The sequence below is a fragment of the Myxocyprinus asiaticus genome, chromosome 5 (genome assembly GCF_019703515.2).
Source record: "Myxocyprinus asiaticus isolate MX2 ecotype Aquarium Trade chromosome 5, UBuf_Myxa_2, whole genome shotgun sequence".
Classification (NCBI taxonomy): Eukaryota; Metazoa; Chordata; class Actinopteri; order Cypriniformes; family Catostomidae; genus Myxocyprinus; species Myxocyprinus asiaticus.
In genome coordinates, this window is record NC_059348.1 from 38765942 (window position 1) to 38780018 (window position 14077).

Here is a 14077-nt window from a genome sequence, read left to right on the forward strand (position 1 = left end):
ATGTGTGAGAGAAAAAAACTTTGGCTGCAAGACCTTGATGAGAATTCACAGACTGCCATAAAGGCAAATACAGTAAATTATTGTTTTCTTGAATGTAAGGATCAGTGACTGGTGCCTCATTCATTTGTACAATGCTGCTTCCATGCTGAAGTCCTCACTCAGGTTAAAAAAATTCTTCCACAGAGCATTATGTCCAGCTCCACTCTTGCCAAAGTAATATATCTTGGCAACTACACACTTGCAGATTCTGAAACTAAAGAGACTCAAGACAGCAGTTAACAAGATTAACAGCATTTTACATGTTTATTTTTTTCTTTTACATTTCAGAGGTACAGTCCTTTTAAATTGTTACATTTAAAAAGGTTTTTGTACAGTGTACATGTGTTTCCTGTTACTGTGGGCCTCAGAGCACAGTAATACATAGCAGAATCTGTAACTGCTGTAGAGGAGATTTCCAATTCAACACGTTTCTTTGTTTTATGGAGTTGGATTGACAGACGTGGGTGAGGTGGATTGGCTTTCGTCACATATTCAGAGCCTTCATCAATCATGAGTAGAAACTCCAATCTTGATCCAGGTTTTTGTTGGTACCAGTGCAAACTGTCTGCTGTGCCATTATATGCACATGACATTGTTATGTTTTCATTCTCCATTAGAACCATAGTGCTGTTATCTGGAGTGATGGCATTCTCAGTAGACTCACCTGTATATACATTAATATACATTTAGCATATATTAAATATAATTGAAAAAAAAAAAAATCAGGTCAGATTTTTTTTTTTTATTCACATGAGATCTAAAAATAATTAAAATGAATTTCTTACAAAAAAAGTGGGAAAATGTGAATAGACAGAGCAACAGCATTGTTTTGTGAATGTTTCTCCAGAGTATTATTTTCTCTGCTATCTTTTGAGATGTTGTCCCATTCTTATGAATTTCCCCTCAGCTAGCCCCGCCCACTTATTCTCACATATTACTTTCACAGCTGCTTCAAGCAATATGTTCTCAATGTTATTCCTTTGCTAACTTTGATACAGAGCTTTGCCTTCTAGTGGTCAGCATACAGATGTAATTGTGCTAAATCTGGCAGGATATAGGCTGGAAATCGTCCTTGGCATTGGCGTATGGCATAGCAGCTTCATGGGAAAGTATGCATCTGCTGAGAATACTGCCTACATGATTTTCAGTATAAGTAAGCTAGAAAAAAACAAAAACATGATGTGTGTTTTGTGTTTAAATTAGGGTTAGGACTAAAGACATTGATGGTGTTGTGTTCTCGTCAGTTTCCTGAAATGTTTCATCTACATGTATGTTCACTGTTACATCTTTAGTGGTTGTAACTTGCTAATCAAGAAGAAAAATATTTTTTTCATCATATGTCTTGTTTTTTTCTATTGCTTCCCAGTAAGATGTATTAACACTTAATGTGTACAAGATCTTTCCAGTGGGTTTGTGTGAAATCTTTTTTTTTTTTAATTGTGCATCATGATCTGTTGTTTTAAATGCTTTTTCTCAAACAGTTTTTGTACAGTGCAGTTGTATTTCCTGTCACTGTGGGCACCAGGGCACAGTAGTACAGTGCAGAATCTTCCAATTGTGTAGAAGAGATGCTAAGATCCATGCGTTTAAGTTCTCGATCAGCAAAAGCTGACAGACGAAGAGTGGGCTCTGACTGAGGGTTGGTCTCAGTGTGAAAAATGAGGAACATTGGTTTGGATCTGGGATATTGACGGTACCACTGAATATTGTGCACACTAACAGTGTAGTTGCAGGAAAGTGTAATATCTTGTCCTGCCACCACATGCTTATCTGTGAAGAATGGTTTTATCAAATCTGCATCAGCATTCTCTGTTAAATAAATAAATATATAATTTGTGAGGGTTTAATTCAGATTTCAGAATTTAAATGTCAAGAAGATAAAATGAACAAAAATATATTTTTCAGAGTAACTTCTATGAATCACTCACCTTTTAGAAGAGAAAATATAATCAATACCAGGAGCAACATCTATGCTAGTAAAAGACAATGATTTTTAAGGATCAAGCCTTGCAGTTGTTCCCTTCTAGAGTGCAACTGACCCAATTTGTAACTGTGTGCTCTGTTTTGAAACAAGACCAGACTGGAATTATTCATAGAGCTCAACCCCCTGGCAGAATTCATGTTAAATAATGTTTGTACAGAAAAAATGCAATGTTTACAAATACAGTATGTCAGCAGTATTTCAGGGATGCATATGAAATAACAGTGGTAAATGCTTACTGTAGATTATATTTTGTTCATTAATTATACTGCAAGGTAATTGAAACAGATTGCATGCTTTGTGAATATTTTCCAATATTACAGATTAATAAGAGAATTTAAGAGTGTTAAGGGTTTTATGCCAAGAAATGGGTGTACATTGCAAATATTTATACAGTAAATAATGCCCCATCAGAGACTGATCTGTCCAAAGAGATCTGGTTGTTTACACCATTTAGACTTACTGAGTATGTCAGAAGCAGAGAAATCAAGTGTCATTGTGAGTCATGATACTTTAACAAGCAGTCTCATTTGCATGAGTTTGTCATCTCTACAGACCTATAAGAAGAAAAAAACTGCTCTTGAAATCATTTTGTTTCATTCTTACAATTTTAAAACTTTTAAAAGGTCTCCAACCTGATATTATTCCATGGTTTGTTGAAGGGAAAAGAGATGAAATAGTTTTAATGTATATATTGTAGTGTCATAGCATATTGCATATATAGTTTTCTCTTGTTTTACTGGCCTAAATGACCAGTAATATACAAGGAAATGGTGCATGCTTTAGATCAGCAGTCACATACATCAGAAAGCCAACACTGAATAGAAAATTAAAGAGGAAACAGTTGGTGACATAGGGAAGAAGAAGCTTCTCCGTTTTAAAGATATGACTGTGCAATACATGACAGACAAGTGTAGATGGTTTTTGTACAGTATATTTGGGTTTTCTGTCACTGTGGGCAACAATGCACAGCAGTACAGAGCAGAGTTTGCTACTGCAGCAGATGAGATCTCCAGATCCACATGTTTATCATCATGGAGTCTGATGGACATATGCGGTTGTGGTGGGACAGCTTTGGTAATATATTTACTGGATTCAACAGTCAGCACCAAAAACTCTGGTCTTGATCCATGCATCAGCTGGTACCAGTGAAGACTGTAAGCTGATCCATCTTATGTAGGCTACAAGACAGTCTGGTGTTGCTTCCTTCAGTTAAAACTACTGATTTTTTGACTGGTCTGATGGGATTCCCATTAGCTTTACCTACAAAGACAATGAAGAATCGAAAATTGTAATGCATTAAATTTGTAACAAATCACCTGGAAATATGCATGTTTTAATATCTTAAATAGGGTGCAAAATATTTATGAGTAACAATACTTAAAGTAGCTCAGGACGAATATTAAAATAGAAGAGAGTATAATTTTTCTGTGATTTGACTTCAGACTTCTGTCAATATCTGTTTTAAGGGAAGTCAGTGTTTTCTCTGAGACATATTTTTCTTCTGCTGGAGTCTGCAAAATATTGAGCTCCTCCCACATACATAAGGTTCTGGTACTTCCTTGATCACAATAACCTACAAACAAGGGCAAATATATGAATAGTTTCCATACTCTCCCAGTTTGAATGTACATGTTTATATTTTATTTATTTTTGTGGTATAGTTTGCACTGACTGAACTGTACGTTATAAGCTGACTATTGATCATTAAGAATATTTCAATACAGTGTGGCTGAACACAAAATCATGTGATTTCACACAAAATAATTTAATACAGTTATATAGTATTTTGTAAGTTAAAGTGAGCTATCTGAGGAAAATATACAATAAGAACACCAGTTTCCAAGAGCTTTGAACTGAATGTTTTACAATTACCAGCTGGTGACCTACTTTTCAGTCTTTCATCACTGTCTCGTCATTACAACTTAAAATTAGTGTTGCGTGAGTCTGACTTGATTTTATGACTCTTTATTAAACAGACTTTCAAGTAGGAATGCAAATTGCAATGCAAACTGGTTTAATGGCATCATTAACTGGTTTTATTACACAGCCCTCTGGAATACTCGATTCTGATTGGTCAATGGCACCATCCAGTTGCCAGATATTGTTCTGAAACAGCCGCAAATCCGAGAATTAAGAGGTATCAGACTGCTCACCCAGGTTCTGTGAGTCATCTCTCCTGCTTTTCGGATCACTGTGCGATCTCTACAAGTAAGCTAATAAAACAATTTCAGCTCAAATCAATGTTTCATGTCCATATATTTTTTTATTTGGTAAGTAGTCTTCTAATATGCTAAATATTGAGGAGTCAGACGGTCATTTTCACACAATAAACACCAACAGATCTCTGATGCAAACTGGAAGTTGATTGCAGCTGTTCAGCTATTTCTTTCTTCTCAAATTACATTAATTCAATGCAATATTTTATGTCTATGTATTTATTTTATTTGGTTAGTAGCCATGCTAGTAGCTTCGCATTGGGGTCCTGATCACCATGTTGAGGGTTGTTGTGCGATAACAACCAGCTGACTGTACATTATCCCTTAACAACCGGCTGACTGTACTTTATCCCTTACATATACCGGTGGAGCAGGGTGAATGAGGCACAGACACAGAACTGGCTGAATTTCCCCGGAGTGCATGGTTTATTTAAACAAAGAAAGAAAGGTGAGAATTAGGTCTGCAACTACTAATCGATAAAATAGATTATTATTGATAATGGAAATCATCGACAATAAATTTCATTATCGATTAGTTGGTTATATGCCGCAAGCACGGAGAAGCTCCATCATTGACGTCACTTTACAGCTCGGTGGAAAATGTGTTGCATGATGAAACTCATTTGAAAACAATGGAGACAAGCTGAAGCGGGGAAACATGACCCAAGTTGTCCAGCGCACGAGAGCACTTTATAAACACTTCAAAGAAGATCATAATAAGCATACAGATTAATGTGGAGCGATTGCTGCATTAGGTGCATTGACAGAGTGATTGTGCTGTTTGATGCACTTAAGAGTTGTTTCTCTCCAGCACATGACATATTTTACTGCTGTTTTCTGTTTTATAATGTATACATGTTATGAATTATAAATCCGGCATGTATTTCGCAAAACTGTTTGTTTTTACCATGTGCGAGTCTCTGTTAAACTTCACTGAGCAAGTGAGCGCGAGCTGATCACAGTGGAGAAAGAGAATGCAATCACTTTGATTAAACTCGTGAAACATCATACCACACTTTTAGTTTCAATGTAATCAATTGTGCAGCTTTCATTGATGTCACGCTGATATTTCAGAGGTCAAAGTGTGCAGTTTATAGATCGTTTCTCATCATGTGAATGCATGTAATACAGTAAGCACTGGGATGAGACTTTTCAGCATGAGAGTGAATCTGCACTGCTTTTACAGATGATTGTACTATATTAAACTGTATATAATGCTGAATATAATGTATAATAACGCTAAGGGTCCTGATATTTGATCATCCTGATAATGCCAAATGTAAAGTCTGATTCCACCAGTAAATTTATACCATGGCAAACACTATTTTACTGGATAAGTATACAGTGCATCCGGAAAGTATTCACAGCGCTTCACTTTTTCCACATTTTGTTATGTTACAGCCTTATTCCAAAATGGATTAAATTCATTATTTTCCTCAAAATTCTACAAACAATCTCCACCAATCAGGCCTGTATGGTAGAGTGGCCAGACGGAAGCCACTCCTCAGTAAAAGGCACATGACAGCCCGCCTGGAGTTTGCCAAAAGGCACCTGAAGGACTCTCAGACCATGAGAAACAAAGATTGAACTCTTTGGCCTGAATGGCAAGCGTCATGTCTGGAGGAAATCAGGCACCGCTCATCACCTGGCCAATACCATCCCTACAGTGAAGCATGGTGGTGGCAGCATCATGCTGTGGGGATGTTTTTCAGCGGCAGGAACTGGGAGACTAGTCAGGATCGAGGGAAAGATGAATGCAGCAATGTACAGAGACATCCTTGATGAAAACCTGCTCCAGAGCACTCTGGACTTCAGACTGGGGCGAAGGTTCATCTTCCAACAGGACAACGACCCTAAGCACACAGCCAAGATAACAAAGAAGTGGCTCTGGGACAACTCTGTGAATGTCCTTGAGTGGCCCAGCCAGAGCCCAGACTTGAACCCGATTAAACATCTCTGGAGAGATCTGAAAATGGCTGTGCACCGACGCTCCCCATCCAACCTGATGGAGCTTGAGAGGTCCTGCAAAGAAGAATGGGAGAAACTGCCCAAAAATAGGTGTGCCAAGCTTGTAGCATCATACTCAAAAAGACTTGAGGCTGTAATTGGTGCCAAAGGTGCTTCAACAAAGTACTGAGCAAAGGCTGTGAATGCTTATGTATATGTGATTTTTTTTCCCATTTTTTTTTTTTAAATAAATTTGCAAATATTTCAAACAAACTTCTTTCACGTTGTCATTATGGGGTATTGTTTGTAGAATTTTGAGGAAAATAATGAATTTAATCAATTTTGGAATAAGGCTGTAACATAACAAAATGTGAAAAAAGTGAAGCGCTGTGAATAATTTCCGGATGCACTGTATACACATATTTTTGAAAATAATATTTAAAAGTATGAGGACATAGAAGCCCTTGTAACAGAGGAATGCTACTGTATGGGGGTTCAGGGGTATGCCCTTAGAGAAAATTTAGAAAATGTAAAAGTCTGAATGGACATTTTTATATTTTCATTAAAGTGAGAGACTAGGCTACCAACTAGTAATTTTAATTGTCTTTCCTTGTAATCCATGCCAGAGATGATGACATCTGATTTTCACAAAACTAGAACAGAAATCTATTTGTATATTATTAAAGGCTTGTAACATGCTGATGAATAAAGCTAAATTTAGAAGGCAAATACGTTATGGTCTAAAAGCGCTCTGGAACCATGTTAACTTATGCAGCACCTCATGTGTACTCACATGCGGGGAAAAGATGCAACGCGTGCAGAGCGGGACAGGGCGTAAAGGAAACATGTTCAGTGCTAAAGAAAAGTATTCCAGAATACAGCACTGAAAGATTAGAGCAGGTGTACACAGCACTGTTGTTTTGTCGTGCTGCTCACAAGAGACGGGGAGAGGGCGCAACCGTTGTCATGAAGTCTTGCGGTCCGGATGGAATCAATCCAGGGTCCGGACCCGGGCCACGGTGACTGGCTTAACCTAATCGTTAGCAAGGCAGCTAACGTTAGCAACTTCATACAGTCTGTGACCCTACGTTCCCACTGGCATATTGTGAGCAAAGCTGAGCGAGCAATTCATTCCTATGGAAGCCAAGCGCCATGCTCACGAGGTGGATTGTAGGATTGACAGCGGTGCGGAGCAAGCTGTTCCCTAGCGTTGTGAGTGGCTTGAGCGGATTTCTTCTGTGCAAGTGGAAAAGTATACTGAGAAAGCCAAACAGCTTGCATCTTTAGCGACACGCACTTGAACATCTAGATGTAGAACATAGGCTAAATATAGAAAATTACTCAAAAGCTTATCGATATTGTTGATTTTTTTTATCACAGTAAATATCGAGAACGTTTTATCGTCCAGCCCTAGTCTCTATCGCTTGCCACAAAGAGCACAGACAGAGCATTAGTTACAGCCGCTCTCTAGGAGATCTTACTCCACAACTGACTCTCCCGCCAGTCTTTAAATCCCTCTCTTCTTGATGAGTGAATGGGGAGCAGGTGTGTATGATCAGCCCAAGCAGTGTTGTTGATTATGGTTGCCAGAGGCGCCAGTTGGTGCATCTCAATTGGAAGGCTGCAGCTTAGTTAGGCTGGATATCTCAGCTGCCATGCCATCAAGCTCCGTTGAAGGCCATCTCAATTGTGAGGACCAGTATCGCCGCTCCCTATACGCATATTACGCAGTCTCCGTAGGGCACTAGGGGTGCACCATCTTACCCTAGGGGGGGCACCAAAAACTCCAACAGCTGCCCTTACTCTCATGTTATACATTATTCAAGGAACCAGTAGCCATCGCAGAACACAGATGATTGCCTCACACTCGAAGTTTTGCAACCCACCAGTCCATCGATCACGGAGTTCTGCGAAGGGCATCAATTTGGCCGGCGGCCCTGGTGAGGATCCTTGAAAGTCAGCCTCGTTTCGGAGCCTTTGTTCATCATATTTTGGAGAATGCATCAAGTACATCCTTCGCGGCCTTCAATCACCCACAATCCCTTGCACATTTCCTACTTTATAAAAAAAAATATATGGAAAACAAGTCCTATTGCATGACTGTGTACTGTCCTGGTTTCTTCCTCCATATCTACAAAAAACTTGTAGAGGATCAGCACAATTTCCACATCTGTCATTTTCAATGCTGTTTCTTCTCTCTTCAAAGTTTTCACGCCGTGACTGCGGAGATGGAAACTTTTATGACGTAGCCAAGCGCACTTACTAGACCGTCTCATTCTAGTGCTGAATGCTGAGGAGGAGCCTAGCCTACAGCCTCAGAAGGACTGGTCTTGGAAGGACACAGCCTAACTATTCTGCAAGCTTCCGATTAAGAAGCACACGCTGATTGAGACATAGGCCTCTTGCCACACAGGTTAACTGATAAACCGTGAATTAATCAAGTGGCCAAACAGACATGACAAAGGTCTGTACTGGATGAAACAAAACAGGCTCACATGACAGATGTGCATATTTGTAGCAATAGTTATTACATCAACCTCAACTTTTGGCAATTTAACAATGGAAGAATAAAAACAGCCAGCCTACCCACAAATTGTGCTGCTGGGCAATTTTTATAATTTTGTTTAGAAGAATCAACATATATACATGGGCAGGGGTCAGAATGCAAGCAGTTGAACCAGCAAGCGGGAACCCGCTCCGAAGACACTCTCGTACAAAATAAGTGAAATGTGAGGCTGTAAACTTATGTTCTTGGATGTCAAGGCTTGCAGATGCTTTTTCATATGGTTCCGCATTGTACTAGTGCTACTAAACTTTAAAGCGCTATTTTACAATTTGCATTTTAACATGCCATCTTTACGGACAAAATGGTCCCTCAGCACATGCTTCATATTTCCTTGTCATGCAGACTCAGAGGAAGATGATGGTTTACACGTTAACAGCACCCTTGTGTGTACATAATATACCCTACATGTTAAACCCATAAAATTAACTCTGTTTTTTCAGTTAACTTTTCAAGTTAATTTTTTTAACCGTTAGAATTAGTCAAACAAATTGTTAATGCTGGTTAATCAGTTAACCGTCTTCATCCCTGATTCTCTGAAATATCAAAGCTAATTTCTTACCAAAATGGTGGAAAAATTTGAATAGAGCAACAGCATTGTTTTGTGAAGGTATCTCCAGAGTTCTGATTATTTTATCTGCTATCTTTTGAGGCATTGTTTCATTGATTATTTTGTTTTGCAATGACTTTCCCCTCAGCTAGCATAAAAATGTGTTTTGTGTTTGGAAAAGGGTTGGAAACACATATTTTTGTAGTCATCAGTTTGCTGTTCCATGTTCAGTCATGTTCACTAGAGTTTGGAACAACATGTGTGTTTATTTTTGTATTTTTTTGTAATGTACAATTTAAAATATCATACCGGATTTTCGTGACTTTTGGTTCCGTTTTCCAAACATGCAATTTTCTTGCGATGCAGACAGAACACGTGCTCAAATACTCCTGTGGTGTTTTCTGCAGCGCAGTTCAGATGCACCACTGCCCCTCATCTTATCTACAGCATGGCAGGTCTAAGGAGGGGCTGGAGGCGGCGAAACAACCAAGGTTGCTTCAGAAAATGTGCTTTTCATCTTGCATTTGCTTTTTCCACACTATCGGTAAGGTTTAGGGTAAAGATGTCTGTTTTGTTTACATCTCATTTGTTTTTAGAACACTGTCAGTTAGGTTTAGGTGTTGGTTAAATGTAAGGATGTCTGTTTTGTATACCTCTCACTTGCTTTCACAACACTATTGGTTAGGTTTCGATTAAAGTTTTAGGTTAGGGAGGTACGTTTTACAAAAAAATAATAAATAAATAAAATAAAGTTAGATCTGATTTGTTATATCGGCATTGTCAAAATCTGAAAAGGTTTCTAATCAACAGGCTGCTGAGGGGAGTAAATGGCAAATTTTGTGGGGGGTGTGGTGCGAAATTGCGAGCACGAGGCGATCATCTGCGTTCCGCGGCTGCTACTGGGTACTTCAATAACGTGCAAGTTAGGGCAGTCGGTGGAGTTTCTGGAGAGCCAGAATTGTTAAAATCCTTATGATTCCCATCCCTAATGCTCACTGTAATATCATCAGCATTTAACTTGCTTTATTATCAAGAAGAAAAGCCCAGTTCATTTTTTTGTCAAAAGTCCAGTTCATTTTTCTGCACAGTAAGTTGCATTACTTACAGGGTACAGAACTTTCCAGTGGATGTATGCAAAGTTTTCAAATGTTACATAAGTTACTTGCGTCTTATTTTATGTTCAGTATTTGTACAGTGCAGTTGTATTTCCTGTCACTGTGGGCACCAGGGCACAGTAGTACAGAGAGGAATCTTCCATTTGTGTTGAAGAGATACTAAGATCTATGTGTTTGATTCCTCTATCAGAAACAGCAGACAGGCAAGGAGTGGGCTCTGACTGAGGGTTGACTGAGGACTGAGGAACTCTGGTTTCGATCTGGGATATTGACGTACCACTGCAAATTTTGAACACTGATACTGTAGTTGCAGGAAAGGATAACATATTTTCCTGCCACCACATGCTTCGCTGAGAAAAATGGTTTTATCAGGTCTGTGTTTGCATTCTCTGTAAAATAAAATAATTTGTGTTGGACTAATTAAGATGATGTCAACAGGATATAAAGAACAATCTTTTTCATGAATCACTCACCTTTAAGAAGAAAAAATATAATCAATACCAGGAGCAACATCTACAATAAAGACAGTGACTTAAAAATCAAGACTTTGAGTTCCCTCCTAGAGTCATACTAACTCAATTTATAACTGTTTAAAAAAACGTCTCGGTTACGTGAAACGTAACCCTGATTCCGAGTGGGAACGAGATGGGTGCGTAATTGCATTGGGACATGCCCTGAGTGTCACGTAGTTTGAAGCCATAGTAAAATCACGCCAATTTATTGGTTGGTGGCACTTAAGTGACGCCCCTAGGGAGCTACGTCACAGGCTCCATAAAAGCGCTCGCTTTGGTGCCATTGAGTCAGATTTTCTGCATGAATGCACGAGCCTATGCAGCTGCTAGGGAGTATGGCCAGCTTACGCAGCATCTCGTTCCCACTCAGGGAACCAGGGTTACATATCACGTAATACTCGAGCTGCATAATCGCATTGGGAACAATATACTGTACATTCACGCCATGCGAACAGTATCTGCAACTGTCTACACCCATGTGGCAAGCATATAGTGGTGCACAAGCGAGCTAAAGCATCTGAATAAAACAGAGAAAATTATGAGTTTACTCCTGTTCCAACAGAGAGAACCTGGGAAGCAGGAGTCACACCCTCATCCAGATTATAAAATCTAAATATGTATGCAGAGAGGACCACCCTGTCGCCTTACAGATGTCCTCCAAGGACGCACCTCTAGCCAAATCCCATGAGGATGTCATGATCCTAGAATGGGCTTGAATACCCAAAGGCGAAGGTAAACCGCACGCTTCATAAGCACTTGAAATTGCATCAGTAAACCAATAAAACAGCCTTTGTTTGGACATTGAAACACCCCTGTTGTGGCCACCAAAGCACACAAACAACTGTTCTGACTTACGCCACTGGCTAGTACGGTCAACATAAACTTGCAGCACCTGAATTGGGCAAAGCATATGCAATCTTTTATGCATATATTTTCTGACTCAAATGAGGGAGGATAGAAAGCCTGAAATTTAATAGTCTGCGAGCGAAATAATGTAGAAATTACCTTGGGCAAATAGCCCAAACGAGGTCTTAGCACCAGTCTTAAACACCCTGGTGCAAAATCCATACATAAGGGATTAATCAACAGGGCATGCAAATCACCAACCCTTTTAAATGATGCCAATGCTACTAGCAGGGCCTTTTTAAAAGTCAGAAACCTATAGCGACTGTTGCCAAGGGCTCAAATGGAGCACCCAAGAGTGCCTCTAAAACAACAGATAAATCCCATAAGGGAACACAGATGGGACAAAAAGGTTTAAGCCTGCGTACCCTGCGCATAAAAAGAGACAAGAGAATGTCTACCGACAGAGTCTCCATTGATAAGCGCATACTCAGCCGCTACGGCGGCAACATAGACTTTAAGTGTTGCCGGGGCAACCCCAGCCCCAAATGCTCTTTCAAAAAAATCCAGCACTGTACCGACAGGGCAGTGAACTGGATTTTCACATCACGCTGTACACAAAGAAGCAAAAATACACCACTTGAACATATAAAGCTTCTTAGTTGATGGAGCTCTAGGATTCAGAATGGTATCAACCACAGCTGGGGATAATCCATTATTCACGGCTTGTAGAAACAGCATATTGTCCCATGCCCACAGAAGAATGCGATGTGCCAGTCTCAGCATGGCATGAGAATGCACTCCTCCCTGGCGATTGATGAAGGACACCACCGTCCTGTTGTCCGACTGGATGAGGACATGGCTGCCCTGAATCTCCAGGAGGAAAATCTGGACAGATTGTGTGCCAATATTGCCGCTGGCCCATCCAAACCCCATAGGTTGAACGACCCTTGTATACAGCACCCCAACACGTGGAGGTGGTGTCTGTCATTATAACTTTGTAGTGACACACCTGTCCCAACGGAATGCCCAACATCAAGAGGCAGGTCCGTTTCCAAGGTAACAGAGTTCTGTAGCACCCACGTGTCACTTTGAAGAGACGGAATGCATGTGTCAGTGGTTGAAGTTCCTTTGTGGATTTCATTCAGCACAGAAAAGGTCTCACATGCAACATGCCTGGGGAAAAACAGCAGAAACCGCAATCATAAACCCCAAAAGCCTGTGAAATGTTCTCACAGGGAGAACTGGTCCTACTCTGAACATCGCTAGACACTGGCGAAATGACAGAAGGCGAACTTGAGACAGATGTGCCTGCATCGCTCGTGAATCTAGCTCCACCCCTAGAAACAGAGTCTGTTGCCCTGGCAACAGGACACTCTTGTCTAGGTTACACACAGCCCTAGATCAAATGGCTGGGAATGACATCTTGATGTTGGGCAGCCAAAGTCTCTGTGTGGGCAAACACCAACAATTTGTTGAGATAATTCAAAATGTGAATGTCTTGCAGTCTCAAGGGCGTCAAAGCTGCATCCATGCATTTTGTGAAGTGTGTGCTGCCAATGCAATTCCAAATGGAAGGATGCAAAATGTATATGCATGCCCCCGAATGCGAATCTAAGGAAGCGCCTGTGCTTCGGCGCAATCTGAATATGGAAATAAACGTCCTTCAAATCTATTATTACAAACCAGTCCCCCGGCTGCACTTGTGACATTTTTTGTTTCTGTGTCAGCATTCTGAATTGACATTTCATTAGAGTGAAATCCAGAACGTCTCAAAATCCGGAATGGGACACAAGCCGCCCTTTTTTTTTTTGGGGACAAGTAAATAACAGCTGTAAAAGCTGCATTCTCTCTGAGAAGGGCGAATCTCCTTTATTGCCCCTTTTTCTAAGATAGAATGAATTTCCCGAATAAAAAAATGGGGCTTCCCGTTCTGTCGGACAACCTCATTGAACACCGGCAGAGCCAACCTGAATTAAATTACATAACCATGCTTTATCGTTCGAAGTACCCAGTTCGATATGCCCTACAGCTGCTGCCAAGTCAAATAACGGGCAGACAGAGGGATTAATGCATGGCTCTTGCCTGCAGCGTGACATGTAACCAATAGATGGCACACTTGGCTTACTTTTGGCAACTGCCCCAGAAACAGCGTCACAGCGGAGGGTAGCCTTCGCTCCTCCAATACTGTGGCTGGTTTAAGGGAATTTGATAATGTTTTTGCCTTTGTTGTATTTAGGCATAAATGATGAGTGCCCTGAATGTATCTACAGCAGGGACGCTGACAAATTAAACCTTTTCCCTGGTA

General features: G+C 40.2%; 1 long non-coding RNA gene across 2 annotated transcripts in view; it reads left to right on the forward strand.

Annotated features, from left to right (window-relative positions):
- The first annotated feature begins 735 nt into the window (after window positions 1-735).
- Window positions 736-14077, forward strand: part of LOC127440707 (uncharacterized) — a 68101-nt gene continuing 54759 nt past the window's right edge. For both annotated transcript variants that reach the window (XR_007897177.1, XR_007897178.1), the window contains exons 1-3: window positions 736-1148; window positions 10605-10786; window positions 11489-11658. This is a non-coding gene — a long non-coding RNA (uncharacterized LOC127440707). The remainder of the gene's footprint in view (window positions 1149-10604; window positions 10787-11488; window positions 11659-14077) is intronic.